The 24,484-nt window shown below is 38.4% G+C and overlaps 26 non-coding genes across 26 annotated transcripts; all 26 read right to left on the bottom strand.

Moving 5' to 3' along the window:
* Positions 1-144: 144 nt before the first annotated feature.
* trnat-ugu (transfer RNA threonine (anticodon UGU)) lies at positions 145-217 on the bottom strand. The gene has a single exon. It is a non-coding gene; the product is annotated as a tRNA-Thr (tRNA).
* A 2,946-nt stretch (positions 218-3,163) lies between these two features.
* Positions 3,164-3,235, bottom strand: trnat-cgu (transfer RNA threonine (anticodon CGU)). Its single transcript has one exon. It is a non-coding gene; the product is annotated as a tRNA-Thr (tRNA).
* Positions 3,236-4,727: 1,492 nt separating this feature from the next.
* trnat-cgu (transfer RNA threonine (anticodon CGU)) lies at positions 4,728-4,800 on the bottom strand. Its single transcript has one exon. It is a non-coding gene; the product is annotated as a tRNA-Thr (tRNA).
* An 893-nt stretch (positions 4,801-5,693) lies between these two features.
* trnat-cgu (transfer RNA threonine (anticodon CGU)) lies at positions 5,694-5,766 on the bottom strand. Its single transcript has one exon. It is a non-coding gene; the product is annotated as a tRNA-Thr (tRNA).
* An 89-nt stretch (positions 5,767-5,855) lies between these two features.
* Positions 5,856-5,928, bottom strand: trnat-cgu (transfer RNA threonine (anticodon CGU)). The gene has a single exon. It is a non-coding gene; the product is annotated as a tRNA-Thr (tRNA).
* A 1,539-nt stretch (positions 5,929-7,467) lies between these two features.
* On the bottom strand, positions 7,468-7,540 carry trnat-cgu (transfer RNA threonine (anticodon CGU)). Its single transcript has one exon. It is a non-coding gene; the product is annotated as a tRNA-Thr (tRNA).
* A 1,055-nt stretch (positions 7,541-8,595) lies between these two features.
* On the bottom strand, positions 8,596-8,668 carry trnat-cgu (transfer RNA threonine (anticodon CGU)). The gene has a single exon. It is a non-coding gene; the product is annotated as a tRNA-Thr (tRNA).
* A 732-nt stretch (positions 8,669-9,400) lies between these two features.
* Positions 9,401-9,473, bottom strand: trnat-cgu (transfer RNA threonine (anticodon CGU)). Its single transcript has one exon. It is a non-coding gene; the product is annotated as a tRNA-Thr (tRNA).
* A 1,057-nt stretch (positions 9,474-10,530) lies between these two features.
* Positions 10,531-10,602, bottom strand: trnat-cgu (transfer RNA threonine (anticodon CGU)). The gene has a single exon. It is a non-coding gene; the product is annotated as a tRNA-Thr (tRNA).
* A 572-nt stretch (positions 10,603-11,174) lies between these two features.
* On the bottom strand, positions 11,175-11,247 carry trnat-cgu (transfer RNA threonine (anticodon CGU)). The gene has a single exon. It is a non-coding gene; the product is annotated as a tRNA-Thr (tRNA).
* Positions 11,248-12,142: 895 nt separating this feature from the next.
* Positions 12,143-12,215, bottom strand: trnat-cgu (transfer RNA threonine (anticodon CGU)). The gene has a single exon. It is a non-coding gene; the product is annotated as a tRNA-Thr (tRNA).
* Positions 12,216-12,464: 249 nt separating this feature from the next.
* On the bottom strand, positions 12,465-12,537 carry trnat-cgu (transfer RNA threonine (anticodon CGU)). The gene has a single exon. It is a non-coding gene; the product is annotated as a tRNA-Thr (tRNA).
* Positions 12,538-13,109: 572 nt separating this feature from the next.
* On the bottom strand, positions 13,110-13,182 carry trnat-cgu (transfer RNA threonine (anticodon CGU)). The gene has a single exon. It is a non-coding gene; the product is annotated as a tRNA-Thr (tRNA).
* Positions 13,183-15,524: 2,342 nt separating this feature from the next.
* Positions 15,525-15,597, bottom strand: trnat-cgu (transfer RNA threonine (anticodon CGU)). Its single transcript has one exon. It is a non-coding gene; the product is annotated as a tRNA-Thr (tRNA).
* Positions 15,598-16,490: 893 nt separating this feature from the next.
* trnat-cgu (transfer RNA threonine (anticodon CGU)) lies at positions 16,491-16,563 on the bottom strand. Its single transcript has one exon. It is a non-coding gene; the product is annotated as a tRNA-Thr (tRNA).
* Positions 16,564-16,652: 89 nt separating this feature from the next.
* On the bottom strand, positions 16,653-16,724 carry trnat-cgu (transfer RNA threonine (anticodon CGU)). Its single transcript has one exon. It is a non-coding gene; the product is annotated as a tRNA-Thr (tRNA).
* Positions 16,725-17,457: 733 nt separating this feature from the next.
* Positions 17,458-17,530, bottom strand: trnat-cgu (transfer RNA threonine (anticodon CGU)). The gene has a single exon. It is a non-coding gene; the product is annotated as a tRNA-Thr (tRNA).
* Positions 17,531-17,619: 89 nt separating this feature from the next.
* Positions 17,620-17,692, bottom strand: trnat-cgu (transfer RNA threonine (anticodon CGU)). Its single transcript has one exon. It is a non-coding gene; the product is annotated as a tRNA-Thr (tRNA).
* Positions 17,693-18,264: 572 nt separating this feature from the next.
* Positions 18,265-18,337, bottom strand: trnat-cgu (transfer RNA threonine (anticodon CGU)). Its single transcript has one exon. It is a non-coding gene; the product is annotated as a tRNA-Thr (tRNA).
* A 1,216-nt stretch (positions 18,338-19,553) lies between these two features.
* Positions 19,554-19,626, bottom strand: trnat-cgu (transfer RNA threonine (anticodon CGU)). Its single transcript has one exon. It is a non-coding gene; the product is annotated as a tRNA-Thr (tRNA).
* A 572-nt stretch (positions 19,627-20,198) lies between these two features.
* Positions 20,199-20,271, bottom strand: trnat-cgu (transfer RNA threonine (anticodon CGU)). The gene has a single exon. It is a non-coding gene; the product is annotated as a tRNA-Thr (tRNA).
* A 1,216-nt stretch (positions 20,272-21,487) lies between these two features.
* On the bottom strand, positions 21,488-21,560 carry trnat-cgu (transfer RNA threonine (anticodon CGU)). The gene has a single exon. It is a non-coding gene; the product is annotated as a tRNA-Thr (tRNA).
* An 89-nt stretch (positions 21,561-21,649) lies between these two features.
* Positions 21,650-21,721, bottom strand: trnat-cgu (transfer RNA threonine (anticodon CGU)). The gene has a single exon. It is a non-coding gene; the product is annotated as a tRNA-Thr (tRNA).
* Positions 21,722-22,454: 733 nt separating this feature from the next.
* On the bottom strand, positions 22,455-22,527 carry trnat-cgu (transfer RNA threonine (anticodon CGU)). Its single transcript has one exon. It is a non-coding gene; the product is annotated as a tRNA-Thr (tRNA).
* An 89-nt stretch (positions 22,528-22,616) lies between these two features.
* On the bottom strand, positions 22,617-22,689 carry trnat-cgu (transfer RNA threonine (anticodon CGU)). The gene has a single exon. It is a non-coding gene; the product is annotated as a tRNA-Thr (tRNA).
* A 572-nt stretch (positions 22,690-23,261) lies between these two features.
* trnat-cgu (transfer RNA threonine (anticodon CGU)) lies at positions 23,262-23,334 on the bottom strand. The gene has a single exon. It is a non-coding gene; the product is annotated as a tRNA-Thr (tRNA).
* Between the last annotated feature and the right edge of the window lie 1,150 nt (positions 23,335-24,484).

The following is a 24,484-nucleotide window of genomic DNA, read 5'->3' as shown; positions in this document are numbered from 1 at the left end:
GAACTCACGACCTTCAGATTATGAGACTGCCGCGCTACCTGCTGCACCAATGAAGCTGTAATTTCAAATTGAAATCGCAAAATCAAAATCCAATTTCTCTCTCTTTTTTCAATTATTTTCCAAAAACTTGAAAAGAGAACACTATGCTTCATGTGAGGGTTGAACTCACAACCTACAGATTACAAGACTGACGCGCTACCTGCTGCGCCAATGAAGCTGTAATTCTGTAACAAAATTTGCAAAAGCAAAATCCAATTCCTCTCCCTTTTTTCAATTATTTTCCAAAAACATGAAAAGAGAACACAATGCTTCATGTGAGGGTTGAACTCACGACCTTCAGATTATGGGACTGACGCGCTACCTGCTGCGCCAATGAAGCTGTAATTTCGAATGGAAATCGCAAAATCAAAATCCAATTTCTCTCTCTTTTTTCAATTACTTTCCAAAAACTTGGAAAGAGAACACTATGCTTCATGTGAGGGTTGAACTCACGACCTTCAGATTATGGGACTGACGCGCTACCTGCTGCGCCAATGAAGCTGTAATTTCCAATTGAAATCGCAAAATCAAAATCCAATTTCCCTCTCTTTTTTCAATTATTTTACCAAAACTCGAAAAGAGAACACAATGCTTCATGTGAGGATTGAACTCACGACCTTCAAATTATGAGACTGACGCGCTACCTGCTGCGCCAATGAAGCTGTAATTTCGAATTGAAATCGCAAAATCAAAATCCAATTTCCCTCTCTTTTTTCAAATATTTTCCCAAAACTCGAAAAGAGAACACAATGCTTCATGTGAGGGTTGAACTCACGACCTTCAGATTATGAGACTGACGCGCTACCTGCTGCGCCAATGAACCTGTAATTCTGTATCAAAATTTGCAAAAGCAAAATCAAATTTCTCTCCCTTTTTTCAATTATTTTCCCAAAACTTGAAAAGAGAACACAATGCTTCATGTGAGGGTTGAACTCACGACCTTCAGATTATGAGACTGACGCGCTACCTGCTGCTCCAATGAAGATGTAATATCGAATTGAAATCGCAAAATCAAAATCCAATTTCCCTCTCTTTTTTCAATTATTTTCCCAAAACTCGAAAAGAGAACACAATGCTTTATGTGAGGGTTGAACTCACAACCTTCAGATTACGGGACTGACGCGCTACCTGCTGTGCCAATGAAGCTGTAATTCTGTATCAAAATTTGCAAAAGCAAAATCAAATTTCTCTCCCTTTTTTCAATTATTTTCCCAAAACTTGAAAAGAGATCACAATGCTTCATGTGAAGCATTGAATGAAGATGTAATATTGAATTGAAATCGCAAAATCAAAATCCAATTTCCCTCTCTTTTTTCAATTATTTTCCCAAAACTCGAAAAGAGAACACAATGCTTCATGTGAGGGTTGAACTCACGACCTTCAGATTATGAGACTGACGCGCTACCTGCTGCGCCAATGAAGCTGTAATTTCAAATTGAAATCGCAAAATCAAAATCCAATTTCCCTCTCTTTTTTCAATTACTTTCCAAAAACTTGGAAAGAGAACACTATGCTTCATGTGAGGGTTGAACTCACGACCTTCAGATTATGAGACTGACGCGCTACCTGCTGCGCCAATGAAGCTGTAATTGCCAATTGAAATCGCAAAATCAAAATCCAATTTCCCTCTCTTTTTTCAAATATTTTCCCAAAACTCGAAAAGAGAACACAATGCTTCATGTGAGGGTTGAACTCACGACCTTCAGATTATGAGACTGACGCGCTACCTGCTGCGCCAATAAAGCTGTAATTTCCAATTGAAATCGCAAAATCAAAATCCAATTTCCCTCTCTTTTTTCAATTATTTTACCAAAACTCGAAAAGAGAACACAATGCTTCATGTGAAGGTTGAACTCACGACCTTCAGATTATGAGACTGACGCGCTACCTGCTGCGCCAATAAAGCTGTAATTTCAAGTTGAAATCGCAAAATCAAAATCCAATTTCTCTCTCTTTTTTCAATTATTTTCCAAAAACTTGAAAAGAGAACACAATGCTTCATGTGAGGGTTGAACTCACGACCTTCAGATTATGAGACTGACGCGCTACCTGCTGCGCCAATGAACCTGTAATTCTGTATCAAAATTTGCAAAAGCAAAATCAAATTTCTCTCCCTTTTTTCAATTATTTTCCCAAAACTTGAAAAGAGAACACAATGCTTCATGTGAGGGTTGAACTCACGACCTTCAGATTATGAGACTGACGCGCTACCTGCTGCGCTAATGAAGATGTAATATCGAATTGAAATCGCAAAATCAAAATCCAATTTCCCTCTCTTTTTTCAATTATTTTCCCAAAACTCGAAAAGAGAACACAATGCTTCATGTGAGGGTTGAACTCACAACCTTCAGATTACGGGACTGACGCGATACCTGCTGCGCCAATGAAGCTGTAATTCTGTAACAAAATTTGCAAAAGCAAAATCAAATTTCTCTCCCTTTTTTCAATTATTTTCCCAAAACTTGAAAAGAGATCACAATGTTTCATGTGAGGGTTGAACTCACGACCTTCAGATTATGAGACTGACGCGCTACCTGCTGCGCCAATGAAGCTGTAATTTCGAATTGAAATCGCAAAATCAAAATCCAATTTCCCTCTCTTTTTTCAAATATTTTCCCAAAACTCGAAAAGAGAACACAATGCTTCATGTGAGGGTTGAACTCACGAGCTTCAGATTATGAGACTGACGCGCTACCTGCTGCGCCAATGAAGCTGTAATTTCAAGTTGAAATCGCAAAATCAAAATCCAATTTCTCTCTCTTTTTTCAATTATTTTCCAAAAACTTGAAAAGAGAACACTATGCTTCATGTGAGGGTTGAACTCACGACCTTCAGATTATGAGACTGACGCGCTATCTGCTGCGCCAATGAAGCTGTAATTTCAAATTGAAATCGCAAAATCAAAATCCAATTTCTCTTTCTTTTTTCAATTATTTTCCAAAAACTTGAAAAGAGAACACAATGCATCATGTGAGGGTTGAACTCACGACCTTCAGATTATGAGACTGACGCGCTACCTGCTGCGCCAATGAAGCTGTAATTCTGTAGCAAAATTTGCAAAAGCAAAATCCAATTCCTCTCCCTTTTTTCAATTATTTTCCAAAAACTTGAAAAGAGAACACAATGCTTCATGTGAGGGTTGAACTCACGACCTCAGATTACGAGACCGACGCGCTACCTGCTGCGCCAATGAAGCTGTAAATTTTAATTTAAATCGCAAAATCAAAATCCAATTTCCCTCTCTTTTTTCAATTATTTTCCAAAAACTTGAAAAGAGAACACAATGCTTCATGTGAGGGTTGAACTCACGACCTTCAGATTACGGGACTGACGCGCTACCTGCTGCGCCAATGAAGATGTAATTCTGTGACAAAATTTGCAAAAGCAAAATCCAATTTCTCTCCCTTTTTTCAATTATTTTCCAAAAACTTGAAAAGAGAACACTATGCTTCATGTGAGGGTTGAACTCACAACCTACAGATTACGAGACTGACGTGCTACCTGCTGCGCCAATGAAGCTGTAAATTCAAATTGAAATCGCAAAATCAAAATCCAATTTCCCTCTCTTTTTTCAATTATTTTCCCAAAACTCGAAAAGAGAACACAATGCTTCATGTGAGGGTTGAACTCACAACCTTCAGATTACGGGACTGACGCGCTACCTGCTGTGCCAATGAAGCTGTAATTCTGTATCAAAATTTGCAAAAGCAAAATCAAATTTCTCTCCCTTTTTTCAATTATTTTCCCAAAACTTGAAAAGAGATCACAATGCTTCATGTGAAGCATTTATTGAAGATGTAATATTGAATTGAAATCGCAAAATCAAAATCCAATTTCCCTCTCTTTTTTCAATTATTTTCCCAAAACTCGAAAAGAGAACACAATGTTCATGTGAGGGTTGAACTCACGACCTTCAGATTACGAGACTGACGCGCTACCTGCTGCGCCAATGAAGCTGTAATTCTGTAACAAAATTTGCAAAAGCAAAATCAAATTTCTCTCCCTTTTTTCAATTATTTTCCCAAAACTTGAAAAGAGAACACAATGCTTCATGTGAGGGTTGAACTCACGACCTTCAGATTATGAGACTGACGCGCTACCTGCTGCGCCAATGAAGCTGTAATTTCAAATTGAAATCGCAAAATCAAAATCCAATTTCCCTCTCTTTTTTCAATTATTTTCCCAAAACTTGAAAAGAGAACACAATGCTTCATGTGAGGGTTGAACTCACGACCTTCAGATTATGAGACTAACGCGCTACCTGCTGCGCCAATGAAGCTGTAATTTCAAATGGAAATCGCAAAATCAAAATCCAATTTCTCTCTCTTTTTTCAATTATTTTCCAAAAACTTGGAAAGAGAACACTATGCTTCATGTGAGGAAGGAACTCACGACCTTCAGATTATGAGACTGACGCGCTACCTACTGCGCCAATGAAGCTGTAATTTCAAATTGAAATTGCAAAATCAAAATCCAATTTCCCTCTCTTTTTTCAATTATTTTCCCAAAACTCGAAAAGAGAACACAATGTTCATGTGAGGGTTGAACTCACGACCTTCAGATTATGAGACTGACGTGCTACCTGCTGCGCCAATGAAGCTGTAATTTCAAATTGAAATCGCAAAATCAAAATCGAATTTCTCTCTCTTTTTTCAATTATTTTCCAAAAACTTGAAAAGAGAACACAATGCTTCATGTGAGGGTTGAACTCACGACCTTCAGATTACGGGACTGACGCGCTACCTGCTGCGCCAATGAAGCTGTAATTCTGTAACAAAATTTGCAAAAGCAAAATCCAATTTCTCTCCCTTTTTTCAATTATTTTCCAAAAACTTGAAAAGAGAACACTATGCTTCATGTGAGGGTTGAACTCACAACCTACAGATTACGAGACTGACGTGCTACCTGCTGCGCCAATGAAGCTGTAAATTCAAATTGAAATCGCAAAATCAAAATCCAATTTCCCTCTCTTTTTTCAATTATTTTCCCAAAACTCGAAAAGAGAACACAATGTTCATGTGAGGGTTGAACTCACGACCTTCAGATTACGAGACTGACGCGCTACCTGCTGCGCCAATGAAGCTGTAATTCTGTAGCAAAATTTGCAAAAGCAAAATCCAATTCCTCTCCCTTTTTTCAATTATTTTCCCAAAACTTGAAAAGAGAGCACAATGCTTCATGTGAGGGTTGAACTCACGACCTTCAGATTATGAGACTGACGCGGTACCTGCTGCGCCAATGAAGCTGTAATTTCAAATTGAAATCGCAAAATCAAAATCCAATTTCCCTCTCTTTTTTCAATTATTTTCCCAAAACTCGAAAAGAGAACACAATGCTTCATGTGAGGGTTGAACTCACGACCTTCAGATTATGAGACTGACGCGCTACCTGCTGCGCCAATGAAGCTGTAATTTCGAATGGAAATCGCAAAATCAAAATCCAATTTCTCTCTCTTTTTTCAATTATTTTCCAAAAACTTGGAAAGAGAACACAATGCATCATGTGAGGGTTGAACTCACGACCTCAGATTATGAGACCAACGCGCTACCTGCTGCGCCAATGAAGCTGTAAATTTGAATTGAAATCGCAAAATCAAAATCCAATTTCCCTCTCTTTTTTCAATTATTTTCCAAAAACTTGAAAAGAGAATACTATGCTTCATGTGAGGGTTGAACTCACAACCTACAGATTACGAGACTGACGCGCTACCTGCTGCGCCAATGAAGCTGTAATTCTGTAACAAAATTTGCAAAAGCAAAATCCAATTTCTCTCTCTTTTTTCAATTATTTTCCAAAAACTTGAAAAGAGAACACTATGCTTCATGTGAGGGTTGAACTCACAACCTACAGATTACGAGACTGACGCGCTACCTGCTGCGCCAATGAAGCTGTAATTCTGTAACAAAATTTGCAAAAGCAAAATCCAATTTCTCTCTCTTTTTTCAATTATTTTCCAAAAACTTGAAAAGAGAACACTATGCTTCATGTGAGGGTTGAACTCACGACCTTCAGATTATGAGACTGACGCGCTACCTGCTGCGCCAATTAAACTGTAATTTCAAATTGAAATCGCAAAATCAAAATCCAATTTCTCTCTCTTTTTTCAATTATTTTCCAAAAACTTGAAAAGAGAACACTATGCTTCATGTGAGGGTTGAACTCACGACCTTCAGATTATGAGACTGACGCGCTACCTGCTGCGCCAATGAAGCTGTAAATTTGAATTGAAATCGCAAAATCAAAATCCAATTTCCCTCTCTTTTTTCAATTATTTTCCAAAAACTTGAAAAGAGAACGCAATGCTTCATGTGAGGGTTGAACTCACGACCTTCAGATTACGGGACTGACGCGGTACCTGCTGCGCCAATGAAGCTGTAATTCTGTAACAAAATTTGCAAAAGCAAAATCCAATTTCTCTCCCTTTTTTCAATTATTTTCCAAAAACTTGAAAAGAGAACACTATGCTTCATGTGAGGGTTGAACTCACAACCTACAGAAAACAAGACTGACGTGCTACCTGCTGCGCCAATGAAGCTGTAAATTCAAATTGAAATCGCAAAATCAAAATCCAATTTCCCTCTCTTTTTTCAATTATTTTCCCAAAACTCGAAAAGAGAACACAATGTTCATGTGAGGGTTGAACTCACGACCTTCAGATTACGAGACTGACGCGCTACCTGCTGCGCCAATGAAGCTGTAATTCTGCAGCAAAATTTGCAAAAGCAAAATCCAATTCCTCTCCCTTTTTTCAATTATTTTCCCAAAACTTGAAAAGAGAGCACAATGCTTCATGTGAGGGTTGAACTCACGACCTTCAGATTATGAGACTGACGCGCTACCTGCTGCGCCAATGAAGCTGTAATTCTGTAACAAAATTTGCAAAAGCAAAATCCAATTCCTCTCCCTTTTTTCAATTATTTTCCAAAAACATGAAAAGAGAACACAATGCATCATGTGAGAGTTGAACTCACGATCACAGATTACGAGACTGACGCGCTACTTGCTGCGCCAATGAAGCTGTAAATTTGAATTGAAATCGCAAAATCAAAATCCAATTTCCCTCTCTTTTTTCAATTATTTTCCAAAAACTTGAAAAGAGAACACAATGCTTCATGTGAGGGTTGAACTCACGACCTTCAGATTATGAGACTGACGTACTACCTGCTGCGCCAATGAACCTGTAATTCTGTATCAAAATTTGCAAAAGCAAAATCAAATTTCTCTCCCTTTTTCAATTATTTTCCCAAAAGTTGAAAAGAGAACACAATGCTTCATGTGAGGATTGAACTCACGACCTTCAGATTATGAGACTGACGCGCTACCTGCTGCGCCAATGAAGATGTAATATCAAATTGAAATCGCAAAATCAAAATCCAATTTCCCTCTCTTTTTTCAATTATTTTCCCAAAACTCGAAAAGAGAACACAATGCTTCATGTGAGGGTTGAACTCACAACCTTCAGATTACGGGACTGACGCGCTACCTGCTGCGCCAATGAAGCTGTAATTCTGTATCAAAATTTGCAAAAGCAAAATCAAATTTCTCTCCCTTTTTTCAATTATTTTCCCAAAACTTGAAAAGAGAACACAATGCTTCATGTGAGGGTTGAACTCACGACCTTCAGATTATGAGACTGACGCGCTACCTGCTGCGCCAATGAAGATGTAATATCAAATTGAAATCGCAAAATCAAAATCCAATTTCCCTCTCTTTTTTCAATTATTTTCCCAAAACTCGAAAAGAGAACACAATGCTTCATGTGAGGGTTGAACTCATGACCTTCAGATTATGAGACTGACGCGCTACCTGCTGCGCCAATGAAGCTGTAATTCTGTAACAAAATTTGCAAAAGCAAAATCCAATTCCTCTCCCTTTTTTCAATTATTCTTCAAAAACTCGACAAGAGAACACAATGCTTCATGTGAGGGTTGAACTCACGACCTTCAGATTATGAGACTGACGCGCTACCTGCTGCGCCAATGAAGCTGTAATTTCAAATTGAAATCGCAAAATCAAATTCCAATTTCCCTCTCTTTTTTCAATTATTTTCCCAAAACTCGAAAAGAGAACACAATGTTCATGTGAGGGTTGAACTCACGACCTTCAGATTATGAGACTGACGCGCTACCTGCTGCGCCAATGAAGCTGTAATTTCAAATTGAAATCGCAAAATCAAAATCCAATTTCTCTCTCTTTTTTCAATTATTTTCCAAAAACTTGAAAAGAGAACACTATGCTTCATGAGAGGGTTGAACTCACAACCTACAGATTACGAGACTGACGCGCTACCTGCTGCGCCAATGAAGCTGTAATTCTGTAGCAAAATTTGCAAAAGCAAAATCCAATTCCTCTCCCTTTTTTCAATTATTTTCCAAAAACTTGAAAAGAGAACACAATGCATCTTGTGAGGTTTGAACTCACGACCTCAGATTAGGAGATTGACGCGCTAGATGCTGCGCCAATGAAGCTGTAAATTTGAATTGAAATCGCAAAATCAAAATCCAATTTCCCTCTCTTTTTTCAATTATTTTCCAAAAACTTGAAAAGAGAACACAATGCTTCATGTGAGGGTTGAACTCACAACCTACAGATTACGAGACTGACGCGCTACCTGCTGCGCCAATGAAGCTGTAATTCTGTAACAAAATTTGCAAAAGCAAAATCCAATTTCTCTCTCTTTTTTCAATTATTTTCCAAAAACTTGAAAAGAGAACACTATGCTTCATGTGAGGGTTGAACTCACAACCTACAGATAACGAGACTGACGCGCTACCTGCTGCGCCAATGAAGCTGTAATTTCAAATTGAAATCGCAAAATCAAAATCCAATTTCTCTCTCTTTTTTCAATTATTTTCCAAAAACTTGAAAAGAGAACACAATGCATCATGTGAGGGTTGAATTCACGACCTCAGATTATGAGACCGACGCGCTACCTGCTGCGCCAATGAAGCTGTAAATTTGAATTGAAATCGCAAAATCAAAATCCAATTTCCCTCTCTTTTTTCAATTATTTTCCAAAAACTTGAAAAGAGAACACAATGCTTCATGTGAGGGTTGAACTCACAACATACAGATTACGAGATTGACGCGCTACCTGCTGTGCCAATGAAGCTGTAATTCTGTAACAAAATTTGCAAAACCAAAATCCAATTCCTCTCCCTTTTTTCAATTATTTTCCAAAAACTTGAAAAGAGAACACAATGCATCATGTGAAGGTTGAACTCACGACCTCAGATTGCGAGACCGACGCGCTACCTGCTGCGCCAATGAAGCTGTAAATTTGAATTGAAATCGCAAAATCAAAATCCAATTTCCCTCTCTTTTTTCAATTATTTTCCAAAAACTTGAAAAGAGAACACAATGCTTCATGTGAGGGTTGAACTCACAACCTTCAGATTACGAGACTGACGCGCTACCTGCTGCGCCAATGAAGCTGTAATTCTGTAACAAAATTTGCAAAAGCAAAATCCAATTCCTCTCCCTTTTTTCAATTATTTTCCAAAAACTTGAAAAGAGAACACAATGCTTCATGTGAGGGTTGAACTCACGACCTTCAGATTATGAGACTGACGCGCTACCTGCTGCGCCAATGAAGCTGTAATTTCGAATGGAAATCGCAAAAACAAAATCCAATTTCTCTCTCTTTTTTCAATTATTTTCCAAAAACTTGGAAAGAGAACACTATGCTTCATGTGAGGGTTGAACTCACGACCTTCAGATTATGAGACTGACGCGCTACCTGCTGCGCCAATGAAGCTGTAATTTCCAATTGAAATCGCAAAATAAAAATCCAATTCCCCTCTCCTTTTTCAATTATTTTACCAAAACTCGAAAAGAGAACACAATGCTTCATGTGAGGGTTGAACTCACGACCTTCAGATTATGAGACTGACGCGCTACCTGCTGCGCCAATGAAGCTGTAATTCTGTAACAAAATTTGCAAAATCAAAATCCAATTTCCCTCTCTTTTTTCAAATATTTTCCCAAAACTCGAAAAGAGAACACAATGCTTCATGTGAGGGTTGAACTCACGACCTTCAGATTATGAGACTGACGCGCTACCTGCTGCGCCAATGAACCTGTAATTCTGTATCAAAATTTGCAAAAGCAAAATCAAATTTCTCTCCCTTTTTTCAATTATTTTCCCAAAACTTGAAAAGAGAACACAATGCTTCATGTGAGGGTTGAACTCACGACCTTCAGATTATGAGACTGACGCGCTACCTGCTGCGCCAATGAAGATGTAATTTCAAATTGAAATCGCAAAATCAAAATCAAATTTCCCTCTCTTTTTTCAATTATTTTCCCAAAACTCGAAAAGAGAACACAATGTTCATGTGAGGGTTGAACTCACGACCTTCAGATTACGAGACTGACGCGCTACCTGCTGCGCCAATGAAGCTGTAATTCTGTAGCAAAATTTGCAAAAGCAAAATCCAATTCCTCTCCCTTTTTTCAATTATTTTCCCAAAACTTGAAAAGAGAACACAATGCTTCATGTGAGAGTTGAACTCACGACCTCAGATTACGAGACTGACGCGCTACCTGCTGCGCCAATGAAGCTGTAATTTCGAGTTGAAATCGCAAAATCAAAATCCAATTTCCCTCTCTTTTTTCAAATATTTTCCCAAAACTCGAAAAGAGAACACTATGCTTCATGTGAGGATTGAACTCACGACCTTCAGATTATGAGACTGACGCGCTACCTGCTGCGCCAATGAACCTGTAATTCTGTATCAAAATTTGCAAAAGCAAAATCAAATTTCTCTCCCTTTTTTCAATTATTTTCCCAAAACTTGAAAAGAGAACACAATGCTTCATGTGAGGGTTGAACTCACGACCTTCAGATTATGAGACTGATGCGCTACCTGCTGCGCCAATGAAGATGTAATATTGAACTGAAATCGCAAAATCAAAATCCAATTTCCCTCTCTTTTTTCAATTATTTTCCCAAAACTCGAAAAGAGAACACAATGCTTCATGTGAGGGTTGAACTCACGACCTTCAGATTATGAGACTGACGCGCTACCTGCTGCGCCAATGAAGCTGTAATTTCCAATTGAAATCGCAAAATCAAAATCCAATTTCCCTCTCTTTTTTCAATTATTTTACCAAAACTCGAAAAGAGAACACAATGCTTCATGTGAGGGTTGAACTCACAACCTTCAGATTACGGGACTGACGCGCTACCTGCTGCGCCAATGAAGCTGTAATTCTAAACAAAATTTGCAAAAGAAAAATCAAATTTCTCTCCCTTTTTTTCAATTATTTTCCCAAAACTCGAAAAGAGAACACTATGCTTCATGTGAGGATTGAACTCACGACCTTCAGATTATGAGACTGACGCGCTACCTGCTGCGCCAATGAACCTGTAATTCTGTATCAAAATTTGCAAAAGCAAAATCAAATTTCTCTCCCTTTTTTCAATTATTTTCCCAAAACTTGAAAAGAGAACACAATGCTTCATGTGAGGATTGAACTCACGACCTTCAGATTATGAGACTGATGCGCTACCTGCTGCGCCAATGAAGATGTAATATCGAACTGAAATCGCAAAATCAAAATCCAATTTCCCTCTCTTTTTTCAATTATTTTCCCAAAACTCGAAAAGAGAACACAATGCTTCATGTGAGGGTTGAACTCACGACCTTCAGATTATGAGACTGACGCGCTACCTGCTGCGCCAATGAACCTGTAATTCTGTATCAAAATTTGCAAAAGCAAAATCAAATTTCTCTCCCTTTTTTCAATTATTCTTCAAAAACTCGACAAGAGAACACAATGCTTCATGTGAGGGTTGAACTCACGACCTTCAGATAATGAGACTGACGCGCTACCTGCTGCGCCAATGAAGCTGTAATTTCAAATTGAAATCGCAAAATCAAAATCCAATTTCCCTCTCTTTTTTCAATTATTTTCCCAAAACTCGAAAAGAGAACACAATGTTCATGTGAGGGTTGAACTCACGACCTTCAGATTATGAGACTGACGCGCTATCTGCTGCGCCAATGAAGCTGTAATTTCAAATTGAAATCGCAAAATCAAAATCCAATTTCTCTCTCTTTTTTCAATTATTTTCCAAAAACTTGAAAAGAGAACACTATGCTTCATGTGAGGGTTGAACTCACAACCTACAGATTACGAGACTGACGCGCTACCTGCTGCGCCAATGAAGCTGTAATTCTGTAACAAAATTTGCCAAAGCAAAATCCAATTCCTCTCCCTTTTTTCAATTATTTTCCAAAAACATGAAAAGAGAACACAATGCATCATGTGAGGGTTGAACTCACGACCTCAGATTACGAGACTGACGCGCTACCTGCGGCGCCAATGAAGCTGTAAATTTGAATTAAAATCGCAAAATCAAAATCCAATTTCCCTCTCTTTTTTCAATTATTTTCCAAAAACTTGAAAAGAGAACACAATGCTTCATGTGAGGGTTGAACTCACGACCTTCAGATTACGAGACTGATGCGCTACCTGCGGCGCCAATGAAGCTGTAATTCTGTAACAAAATTTGCAAAAGCAAAATCAAATTTCTCTCCCTTTTTTCAATTATTTTCCCAAAACTTGAAAAGAGAACACAATGTTTCATGTGAGGGTTGAACTCACGACCTTCAGATTATGAGACTGACGCGCTACCTGCTGCGCCAATGAAGCTGTAATTTCGAATGGAAATCGCAAAATCAAAATCCAATTTCTGTCTCTTTTTTCAATTATTTTCCCAAAATTTGGAAAGAGAACACTATGCTTCATGTGAGAGTTGAACTCAGGACCTTCAGATTATGAGACTGACGCGCTACCTGCTGCGCCAATGAAGCTGTAATTTCAAATTGAAATCGCAAAATCAAAATCCAATTTCCCTCTCTTTTTTCAAATATTTTCCCAAAACTCGAAAAGAGAACACAATGCTTCATCTGAGGGTTGAACTCACGACCTTCAGATTATGAGACTGACGCGCTACCTGCTGCGCCAATGAAGCTGTAATGTCCAATTGAAATCGCAAAATCAAAATCCAATTTCCCTCTCTTTTTTCAATTATTTTACCAAAACTCGAAAAGAGAACAAAATGCTTCATGTGAGGGTTGAACTCACGACCTTCAGATTACGAGACTGACGCGCTACCTGCGGCGCCAATGAAGCTGTAATTCTGTAACAAAATTTGCAAAAGCAAAATCAAATTTCTCTCCCTTTTTTCAATTATTTTCCCAAAACTTGAAAAGAGAACACAATGTTTCATGTGAGGGTTGAACTCACGACCTTCAGATTATGAGACTGACGCGCTACCTGCTGCGCCAATGAAGCTGTAATTTCGAATTGAAATCGCAAAATCAAAATACAATTTCCCTCTCTTTTTTCAAATATTTTCCCAAAACTCGAAAAGAGAACACAATGCTTCATGTGAGGGTTGAACTCACGACCTTCAGATTATGGGACTGACGCGCTACCTGCTGCGCCAATGAAGATGTAATATCGAATTGAAATCGCAAAATCAAAATCCAATTTCCCTCTCTTTTTTCAATTATTTTCCCAAAACTCGAAAAGAGAACACAATGATTCATGTGAGGGTTGAACTCACGACCTTCAGATTATGAGACTGACGCGCTACCTGCTGCGCCAATAAAGCTGTAATTTCCAATTGAAATCGCAAAATCAAAATCCAATTTCCCTCTCTTTTTTCAATTATTTTACCAAAACTCGAAAAGAGAACACAATGCTTCATGTAAAGGTTGAACTCACGACCTTCAGATTATGAGACTGACGCGCTACCTGCTGCGCCAATAAAGCTGTAATTTCAAGTTGAAATCGCAAAATCAAAATCCAATTTCTCTCTCTTTTTTCAATTATTTTCCAAAAACTTGAAAAGAGAACACAATGCTTCATGTGAGGGTTGAACTCACGACCTTCAGATTATGAGACTGACGCGCTACCTGCTGCGCTAATGAAGATGTAATATCGAATTTAAATCGCAAAATCAAAATCCAATTTCCCTCTCTTTTTTCAATTATTTTCCCAAAACTCGAAAAGAGAACACAATGCTTCATGTGAGGGTTGAACTCACAACCTTCAGATTACGGGACTGACGCGATACCTGCTGCGCCAATGAAGCTGTAATTCTGTAACAAAATTTGCAAAAGCAAAATCAAATTTCTCTCCCTTTTTTCAATTATTTTCCCAAAACTTGAAAAGAGAACACAATGTTTCATGTGAGGGTTGAACTCACGACCTTCAGATTATGAGACTGACGCGCTATCTGCTGCGCCAATGAAGCTGTAATTTCAAATTGAAATCGCAAAATCAAAATCCAATTTCTCTCTCTTTTTTCAATTATTTTCCAAAAACTTGAAAAGAGAACACAATGCTTCATGTGAGGGTTGAACTCACAACCTACAGATTACGAGACTGACGTGCTACCTGCTGCGCCAATGAAGCTGTAAATTCAAATTGAAATCGCAAAATTAAAATCCAATTTCCCTCTCTTTTTTCAATTATTTTCCCAAAACTCGAAAAGAGAACACAATGTTCATGTGAGGGTTGAACTCACGACCTTCAGATTACGAGACTGACGCGCTACCTGCTGCGCCAATGAAGCTGTAATTCTGTAGCAAAATTTGCAAAATCAAAATCCAATTCCTCTCCCTTTTTTCAATTATTTTCCCAAAACTTGAAAAGAGAGCACAATGCTTCATGTGAGGGTTGAACTCACGACCTTCAGATTATGAGACTGACGCGCTACCTGCTGCGCCAATGAAGCTGTAATTTCAAATTGAAATCGCAAAATCAAAATCCAATTTCCCTCTCTTTTTTCAATTATTTTCCCAAAACTCGAAAAGAGAACACAATGCATCATGTGAGAGTTGAACTCATGACCACAGATTACGAGACTGACGCGCTACCTGCTGCGCCAATGAAGCTGTAAATTTGAATTGAAATCGCAAAATCAAAATCCAATTTCCCTCTCTTTTTTCAATTATTTTCCAAAAACTTGAAAAGAGAACACAATGCTTCATGTGAGGGTTGAACTCACGACCTTCAGATTATGAGACTAACGCGCTACCTGCTGCGCCAATGAAGCTGTAATTTCAAATGGAAATCGCAAAATCAAAATCCAATTTCTCTCTCTTTTTTCAATTATTTTCCAAAAACTTGGAAAGAGAACACTATGCTTCATGTGAGGAAGGAACTCACGACCTTCAGATTATGAGACTGACGCGCTACCTACTGCGCCAATGAAGCTGTAATTTCAAATTGAAATTGCAAAATCAAAATCCAATTTCCCTCTCTTTTTTCAATTATTTTCCCAAAACTCGAAAAGAGAACACAATGTTCATGTGAGGGTTGAACTCACGACCTTCAGATTATGAGACTGACGCGCTACCTGCTGCGCCAATGAAGCTGTAATTTCAAATTGAAATCGCAAAATCAAAATCCAATTTCTCTCTCTTTTTTCAATTATTTTCCAAAAACTTGAAAAGAGAACACAATGCTTCATGTGAGGGTTGAACTCACGACCTTCAGATTACGGGACTGACGCGCTACCTGCTGCGCCAATGAAGCTGTAATTCTGTAACAAAATTTGCAAAAGCAAAATCCAATTTCTCTCCCTTTTTTCAATTATTTTCCAAAAACTTGAAAAGAGAACACTATGCTTCATGTGAGGGTTGAACTCACAACCTACAGATTACGAGACTGACGTGCTACCTGCTGCGCCAATGAAGCTGTAAATTCAAATTGAAATCGCAAAATCAAAATCCAATTTCCCTCTCTTTTTTCAATTATTTTCCCAAAACTCGAAAAGAGAACACAATGTTCATGTGAGGGTTGAACTCACGACCTTCAGATTACGAGACTGACGCGCTACCTGCTGCGCCAATGAAGCTGTAATCCTGTAGCAAAATTTGCAAAAGCAAAATCCAATTCCTCTCCCTTTTTTCAATTATTTTCCCAAAACTTGAAAAGAGAGCACAATGCTTCATGTGAGGGTTGAACTCACGACCTTCAGATTATGAGACTGACGCGCTACCTGCTGCGCCAATGAAGCTGTAATTTCAAATTGAAATCGCAAAATCAAAATCCAATTTCCCTCTCTTTTTTCAATTATTTTCCCAAAACTCGAAAAGAGAACACAATGCTTCATGTGAGGGTTGAACTCACGACCTTCAGATTATGAGACTGACGCGCTACCTGCTGCGCCAATGAAGCTGTAATTTCGAGTGGAAATCGCAAAATCAAAATCCAATTTCCCTCTCTTTTTTCAATTATTTTCCCAAAACTCGAAAAGAGAACACAATGTTCATGTGAGGGTTGAACTCACGACCTTCAGATTATGAGACTGACGCGCTACCTGCTGCGCCAATGAAGCTGTAATTTCAAATTGAAATCGCAAAATCAAAATCCAATTTCTCTCTCTTTTTTCAATTATTTTCCAAAAACTTGAAAAGAGAACACTATGCTTCATGTGAGGGTTGAACTCACAACCTACAGATTACGAGACTGACGCGCTACCTGCTGCGCCAATGAAGCTGTAATTCTGTAACAAAATTTGCAAAAGCAAAATCCAATTCCTCTCCCTTTTTTCAATTATTTTCCAAAAACATGAAAAGAGAACACAATGCATCATGTGAGGGTTGAACTCACGACCTCAGATTACGAGACTGACGCGCTACCTGCTGCGCCAATGAAGCTGTAATTTCGAATGGAAATCGCAAAATCAAAATCCAATTTCTCTCTCTTTTTTCAATTATTTTCCAAAAACTTGGAAAGAGAACACAATGCTTCATGTGAGGGTTGAACTCACGACCTTCAGATTATGAGACTGACGCGCTACCTGCTGCGCCAATGAAGCTGTAATTTCGAATTGAAATCGCAAAATCAAAATCCAATTTCCCTCTCTTTTTTCAAATATTTTCCCAAAACTCGAAAAGAGAACACAATGCTTCATGTGAGGGTTGAACTCACGACCTTCAGATTATGAGACTGACGCGCTACCTGCTGCGCCAATGAAGCTGTAATTTCAAGTTGAAATCGCAAAATCAAATTCCAATTTCTCTCTCTTTTTTCAATTATTTTCCAAAAACTTGAAAAGAGAACACTATGCTTCATGTGAGGGTTGAACTCACGACCTTCAGATTATGAGACTGACGCGCTACCTGCTGCGCCAATGAACCTGTAATTCTGTATCAAAATTTGCAAAAGCAAAATCAAATTTCTCTCCCTTTTTTCAATTATTTTCCCAAAAGTTGAAAAGAGAACACAATGCTTCATGTGAGAGTTGAACTCACGACCTTCAGATTATGAGACTGACGCGCTACCTGCTGCGCCAATGAAGATGTAATATCGAATTGAAATCGCAAAATCAAAATCCAATTTCCCTCTCTTTTTTCAATTATTTTCCCAAAACTCGAAAAGAGAACACAATGCTTCATGTGAGGGTTGAACTCACAACCTTCAGATTACGAGACTGACGCGCTACCTGCTGCGCCAATGAAGCTGTAATTTTGAATTGAAATCGCAAAATCAAAATCCAATTTCCCTCTCTTTTTTTCAATTATTTTCCAAAAACTTGAAAAGAGAACACAATGCTTCATGTGAGGGTTGAACTCACGACCTTCAGATTACGGGACTGACGCGCTACCTGCTGCGCCAATGAAGCTGTAATTCTGTAACAAAATTTGCAAAAGCAAAATCAAATTTCTCTCCCTTTTTTCAATTATTTTCCCAAAACTTGAAAAGAGAACACAATGCTTCATGTGAGGGTTGAACTCATGACCTTCAGATTATGAGACTGACGCGCTACCTGCTGCGCCAATTAAGGTGTAATTTCAAATTGAAATCGCAAAAGAAAAATCAAATTTCTCTCCCTTTTTTTCAATTATTTTCCCAAAACTTGAAAAGAGAACACAATGTTTCATGTGAGGGTTGAACTCACGACCTTCAGATTATGAGACTGACGCGCTACCTGCTGCGCCAATGAAGCTGTAATTTCAAATTGAAATCGCAAAATCAAAATCCAATTTCTCTCTCTTTTTTCAATTATTTTCCAAAAACTTGAAAAGAGAACACAATGCATCATGTGAGGGTTGAACTCACGACCTCAGATTATGAGACCAACGCGCTACCTGCTGCGCCAATGAAGCTGTAAATTTGAATTGAAATCGCAAAATCAAAATCCAATTTCCCTCTCTTTTTTCAATTATTTTCCAAAAACTTGAAAAGAGAACACTATGCTTCATGTGAGGGTTGAACTCACAACCTACAGATTACGAGACTGACGCGCTACCTGCTGCGCCAATGAAGCTGTAATTCTGTGACCAAATTTGCAAAAGCAAAATCCAATTTCTCTCTCTTTTTTCAATTATTTTCCAAAAACTTGAAAAGAGAACACTATGCTTCATGTGAGGGTTGAACTCACGACCTTCAGATTATGAGACTGACGCGCTACCTGCTGCGCCAATTAAACTGTAATTTCAAATTGAAATCGCAAAATCAAAATCCAATTTCTCTCTCTTTTTTCAATTATTTTCCAAAAACTTGAAAAGAGAACACTATGCTTCATGTGAGGGTTGAACTCACGACCTTCAGATTATGAGACTGACGCGCTACCTGCTGCGCCAATGAAGCTGTAAATTTGAATTGAAATCGCAAAATCAAAATCCAATTTCCCTCTCTTTTTTCAATTATTTTCCAAAAACTTGAAAAGAGAACACAATGCTTCATGTGAGGGTTGAACTCACGACCTTCAGATTACGGGACTGACGCGGTACCTGCTGCGCCAATGAAGCTGTAATTCTGTAACAAAATTTGCAAAAGCAAAATCCAATTTCTCTCCCTTTTTTCAATTATTTTCCAAAAACTTGAAAAGAGAACACTATGCTTCATGTGAGGGTTGAACTCACAACCTACAGAAAACGAGACTGACGTGCTACCTGCTGCGCCAATGAAGCTGTAAATTCAAATTGAAATCGCAAAATCAAAATCCAATTTCCCTCTCTTTTTTCAATTATTTTCCCAAAACTCGAAAAGAGAACACAATGTTCATGTGAGGTTTGAACTCACGACCTTCAGATTACGAGACTGACGCGCTACCTGCTGCGCCAATGAAGCTGTAATTCTGTAGCAAAATTTTCAAAATCAAAATCCAATTTCCCTCTCTTTTTTCAATTATTTTCCCAAAACTCGAAAAGAGAACACAATGCTTCATGTGAGGGTTGAACTCACGACCTTCAGATTATGAGACTGACGCGCTACCTGCTGCGCCAATGAAGCTGTAATTTCGAATGGAAATCGCAAAATCAAAATCCAATTTCCCTCTCTTTTTTCAATTATTTTCCCAAAACTCGAAAAGAGAACACAATGTTCATGTGAGGGTTGAACTCACGACCTTCAGATTATGAGACTGACGCGCTACCTGCTGCGCCAATGAAGCTGTAATTTCAAATTGAAATCGCAAAATCAAAATCCAATTTCTCTCTCTTTTTTCAATTATTTTCCAAAAACTTGAAAAGAGAACACAATGCTTCATGTGAGGGTTGAACTCACGACCTTCAGATTACGGGACTGACGCGCTACCTGCTGCGCCAATGAAGCTGTAATTCTGTAACAAAATTTGCAAAAGCAAAATCAAATTTCTCTCCCTTTTTTCAATTATTTTCCCAAAACTTGAAAAGAGAACACAATGCTTCATGTGAGGGTTGAACTCATGACCTTCAGATTATGAGACTGACGCGCTACCTGCTGCGCCAATTAAGGTGTAATTTCAAATTGAAATCGCAAAAGAAAAATCAAATTTCTCTCCCTTTTTTTCAATTATTTTCCCAAAACTTGAAAAGAGAACACAATGTTTCATGTGAGGGTTGAACTCACGACCTTCAGATTATGAGACTGACGCGCTACCTGCTGCGCCAATGAAGCTGTAATTTCAAATTGAAATCGCAAAATCAAAATCCAATTTCTCTCTCTTTTTTCAATTATTTTCCAAAAACTTGAAAAGAGAACACAATGCATCATGTGAGGGTTGAACTCACGACCTCAGATTATGAGACCAACGCGCTACCTGCTGCGCCAATGAAGCTGTAAATTTGAATTGAAATCGCAAAATCAAAATCCAATTTCCCTCTCTTTTTTCAATTATTTTCCAAAAACTTGAAAAGAGAACACTATGCTTCATGTGAGGGTTGAACTCACAACCTACAGATTACGAGACTGACGCGCTACCTGCTGCGCCAATGAAGCTGTAATTCTGTGACCAAATTTGCAAAAGCAAAATCCAATTTCTCTCTCTTTTTTCAATTATTTTCCAAAAACTTGAAAAGAGAACACTATGCTTCATGTGAGGGTTGAACTCACGACCTTCAGATTATGAGACTGACGCGCTACCTGCTGCGCCAATTAAACTGTAATTTCAAATTGAAATCGCAAAATCAAAATCCAATTTCTCTCTCTTTTTTCAATTATTTTCCAAAAACTTGAAAAGAGAACACTATGCTTCATGTGAGGGTTGAACTCACGACCTTCAGATTATGAGACTGACGCGCTACCTGCTGCGCCAATGAAGCTGTAAATTTGAATTGAAATCGCAAAATCAAAATCCAATTTCCCTCTCTTTTTTCAATTATTTTCCAAAAACTTGAAAAGAGAACACAATGCTTCATGTGAGGGTTGAACTCACGACCTTCAGATTACGGGACTGACGCGGTACCTGCTGCGCCAATGAAGCTGTAATTCTGTAACAAAATTTGCAAAAGCAAAATCCAATTTCTCTCCCTTTTTTCAATTATTTTCCAAAAACTTGAAAAGAGAACACTATGCTTCATGTGAGGGTTGAACTCACAACCTACAGAAAACGAGACTGACGTGCTACCTGCTGCGCCAATGAAGCTGTAAATTCAAATTGAAATCGCAAAATCAAAATCCAATTTCCCTCTCTTTTTTCAATTATTTTCCCAAAACTCGAAAAGAGAACACAATGTTCATGTGAGGTTTGAACTCACGACCTTCAGATTACGAGACTGACGCGCTACCTGCTGCGCCAATGAAGCTGTAATTCTGTAGCAAAATTTTCAAAATCAAAATCCAATTTCCCTCTCTTTTTTCAATTATTTTCCCAAAACTCGAAAAGAGAACACAATGCTTCATGTGAGGGTTGAACTCACGACCTTCAGATTATGAGACTGACGCGCTACCTGCTGCGCCAATGAAGCTGTAATTTCGAATGGAAATCGCAAAATCAAAATCCAATTTCCCTCTCTTTTTTCAATTATTTTCCCAAAACTCGAAAAGAGAACACAATGTTCATGTGAGGGTTGAACTCACGACCTTCAGATTATGAGACTGACGCGCTACCTGCTGCGCCAATGAAGCTGTAATTTCAAATTGAAATCGCAAAATCAAAATCCAATTTCTCTCTCTTTTTTCAATTATTTTCCAAAAACTTGAAAAGAGAACACTATGCTTCATGTGAGGGTTGAACTCACAACCTACAGATTACGAGACTGACGCGCTACCTGCTGCGCCAATGAAGCTGTAATTCTGTAACAAAATTTGCAAAAGCAAAATCCAATTCCTCTCCCTTTTTTCAATTATTTTCCAAAAACATGAAAAGAGAACACAATGCATCATGTGAGGGTTGAACTCACGACCTCAGATTACGAGACTGACGCGCTACCTGCTGCGCCAATGAAGCTGTAATTTCGAATGGAAATCGCAAAATCAAAATCCAATTTCTCTCTCTTTTTTCAATTATTTTCCAAAAACTTGGAAAGAGAACACAATGCTTCATGTGAGGGTTGAACTCACGACCTTCAGATTATGAGACTGACGCGCTACCTGCTGCGCCAATGAAGCTGTAATTTCGAATTGAAATCGCAAAATCAAAATCCAATTTCCCTCTCTTTTTTCAAATATTTTCCCAAAACTCGAAAAGAGAACACAATGCTTCATGTGAGGGTTGAACTCACGACCTTCAGATTATGAGACTGACGCGCTACCTGCTGCGCCAATGAAGCTGTAATTTCAAGTTGAAATCGCAAAATCAAATTCCAATTTCTCTCTCTTTTTTCAATTATTTTCCAAAAACTTGAAAAGAGAACACTATGCTTCATGTGAGGGTTGAACTCACGACCTTCAGATTATGAGACTGACGCGCTACCTGCTGCGCCAATGAACCTGCAATTCTGTATCAAAATTTGCAAAAGCAAAATCAAATTTCTCTCCCTTTTTTCAATTATTTTCCCAAAAGTTGAAAAGAGAACACAATGCTTCATGTGAGAGTTGAACTCACGACCTTCAGATTATGAGACTGACGCGCTACCTGCTGCGCCAATGAAGATGTAATATCGAATTGAAATCGCAAAATCAAAATCCAATTTCCCTCTCTTTTTTCAATTATTTTCCCAAAACTCGAAAAGAGAACACAATGCTTCATGTGAGGGTTGAACTCACAACCTTCAGATTACGAGACTGACGCGCTACCTGCTGCGCCAATGAAGCTGTAATTTTGAATTGAAATCGCAAAATCAAAATCCAATTTCCCTCTCTTTTTTTCAATTATTTTCCAAAAACTTGAAAAGAGAACACAATGCTTCATGTGAGGGTTGAACTCACGACCTTCAGATTACGGGACTGACGCGCTACCTGCTGCGCCAATGAAGCTGTAATTCTGTAACAAAATTTGCAAAAGCAAAATCAAATTTCTCTCCCTTTTTTCAATTATTTTCCCAAAACTTGAAAAGAGAACACAATGCTTCATGTGAGGGTTGAACTCACGACCTTCAGATTATGAGACTGACGCGCTACCTGCTGCGCCAATTAAGGTGTAATTTCAAATTGAAATCGCAAAAGAAAAATCAAATTTCTCTCCCTTTTTTTCAATTATTTTCCCAAAACTTGAAAAGAGAACACAATGTTTCATGTGAGGGTTGAACTCACGACCTTCAGATTATGAGACTGACGCGCTACCTGCTGCGCCAATGAAGCTGTAATTTCAAATTGAAATCGCAAAATCAAAATCCAATTTCTCTCTCTTTTTTCAATTATTTTCCAAAAACTTGAAAAGAGAACACAATGCATCATGTGAGGGTTGAACTCACGACCTCAGATTATGAGACCAACGCGCTACCTGCTGCGCCAATGAAGCTGTAAATTTGAATTGAAATCGCAAAATCAAAATCCAATTTCCCTCTCTTTTTTCAATTATTTTCCAAAAACTTGAAAAGAGAACACTATGCTTCATGTGAGGGTTGAACTCACAACCTACAGATTACGAGACTGACGCGCTACCTGCTGCGCCAATGAAGCTGTAATTCTGTGACAAAATTTGCAAAAGCAAAATCCAATTTCTCTCTCTTTTTTCAATTATTTTCCAAAAACTTGAAAAGAGAACACTATGCTTCATGTGAGGGTTGAACTCACGACCTTCAGATTATGAGACTGACGCGCTACCTGCTGCGCCAATTAAACTGTAATTTCAAATTGAAATCGCAAAATCAAAATCCAATTTCTCTCTCTTTTTTCAATTATTTTCCAAAAACTTGAAAAGAGAACACTATGCTTCATGTGAGGGTTGAACTCACGACCTTCAGATTATGAGACTGACGCGCTACCTGCTGCGCCAATGAAGCTGTAAATTTGAATTGAAATCGCAAAATCAAAATCCAATTTCCCTCTCTTTTTTCAATTATTTTCCAAAAACTTGAAAAGAGAACACAATGCTTCATGTGAGGGTTGAACTCACGACCTTCAGATTACGGGACTGACGCGGTACCTGCTGCGCCAATGAAGCTGTAATTCTGTAACAAAATTTGCAAAAGCAAAATCCAATTTCTCTCCCTTTTTTCAATTATTTTCCAAAAACTTGAAAAGAGAACACTATGCTTCATGTGAGGGTTGAACTCACAACCTACAGAAAACGAGACTGACGTGCTACCTGCTGCGCCAATGAAGCTGTAAATTCAAATTGAAATCGCAAAATCAAAATCCAATTTCCCTCTCTTTTTTCAATTATTTTCCCAAAACTCGAAAAGAGAACACAATGTTCATGTGAGGTTTGAACTCACGACCTTCAGATTACGAGACTGACGCGCTACCTGCTGCGCCAATGAAGCTGTAATTCTGTAGCAAAATTTTCAAAATCAAAATCCAATTTCCCTCTCTTTTTTCAATTATTTTCCCAAAACTCGAAAAGAGAACACAATGCTTCATGTGAGGGTTGAACTCACGACTTTCAGATTATGAGACTGACGCGCTACCTGCTGCGCCAATGAAGCTGTAATTTCAAATTGAAATCGCAAAATCAAAATCCAATTTCCCTCTCTTTTTTCAATTATTTTCCCAAAACTCGAAAAGAGAACACAATGCTTCATGTGAGGGTTGAACTCACGACCTTCAGATTATGAGACTGACGCGCTACCTGCTGCGCCAATGAAGCTGTAATTTCGAACGGAAATCG

Source organism: Urocampus carinirostris, chromosome 3 (assembly GCF_059441175.1).
Source record: "Urocampus carinirostris isolate Australia breed hairy pipefish chromosome 3, RoL_Ucar_1.0, whole genome shotgun sequence".
NCBI lineage: Eukaryota > Metazoa > Chordata > Actinopteri > Syngnathiformes > Syngnathidae > Urocampus > Urocampus carinirostris.
This window is presented reverse-complemented; position numbering and strand designations above follow the sequence as displayed.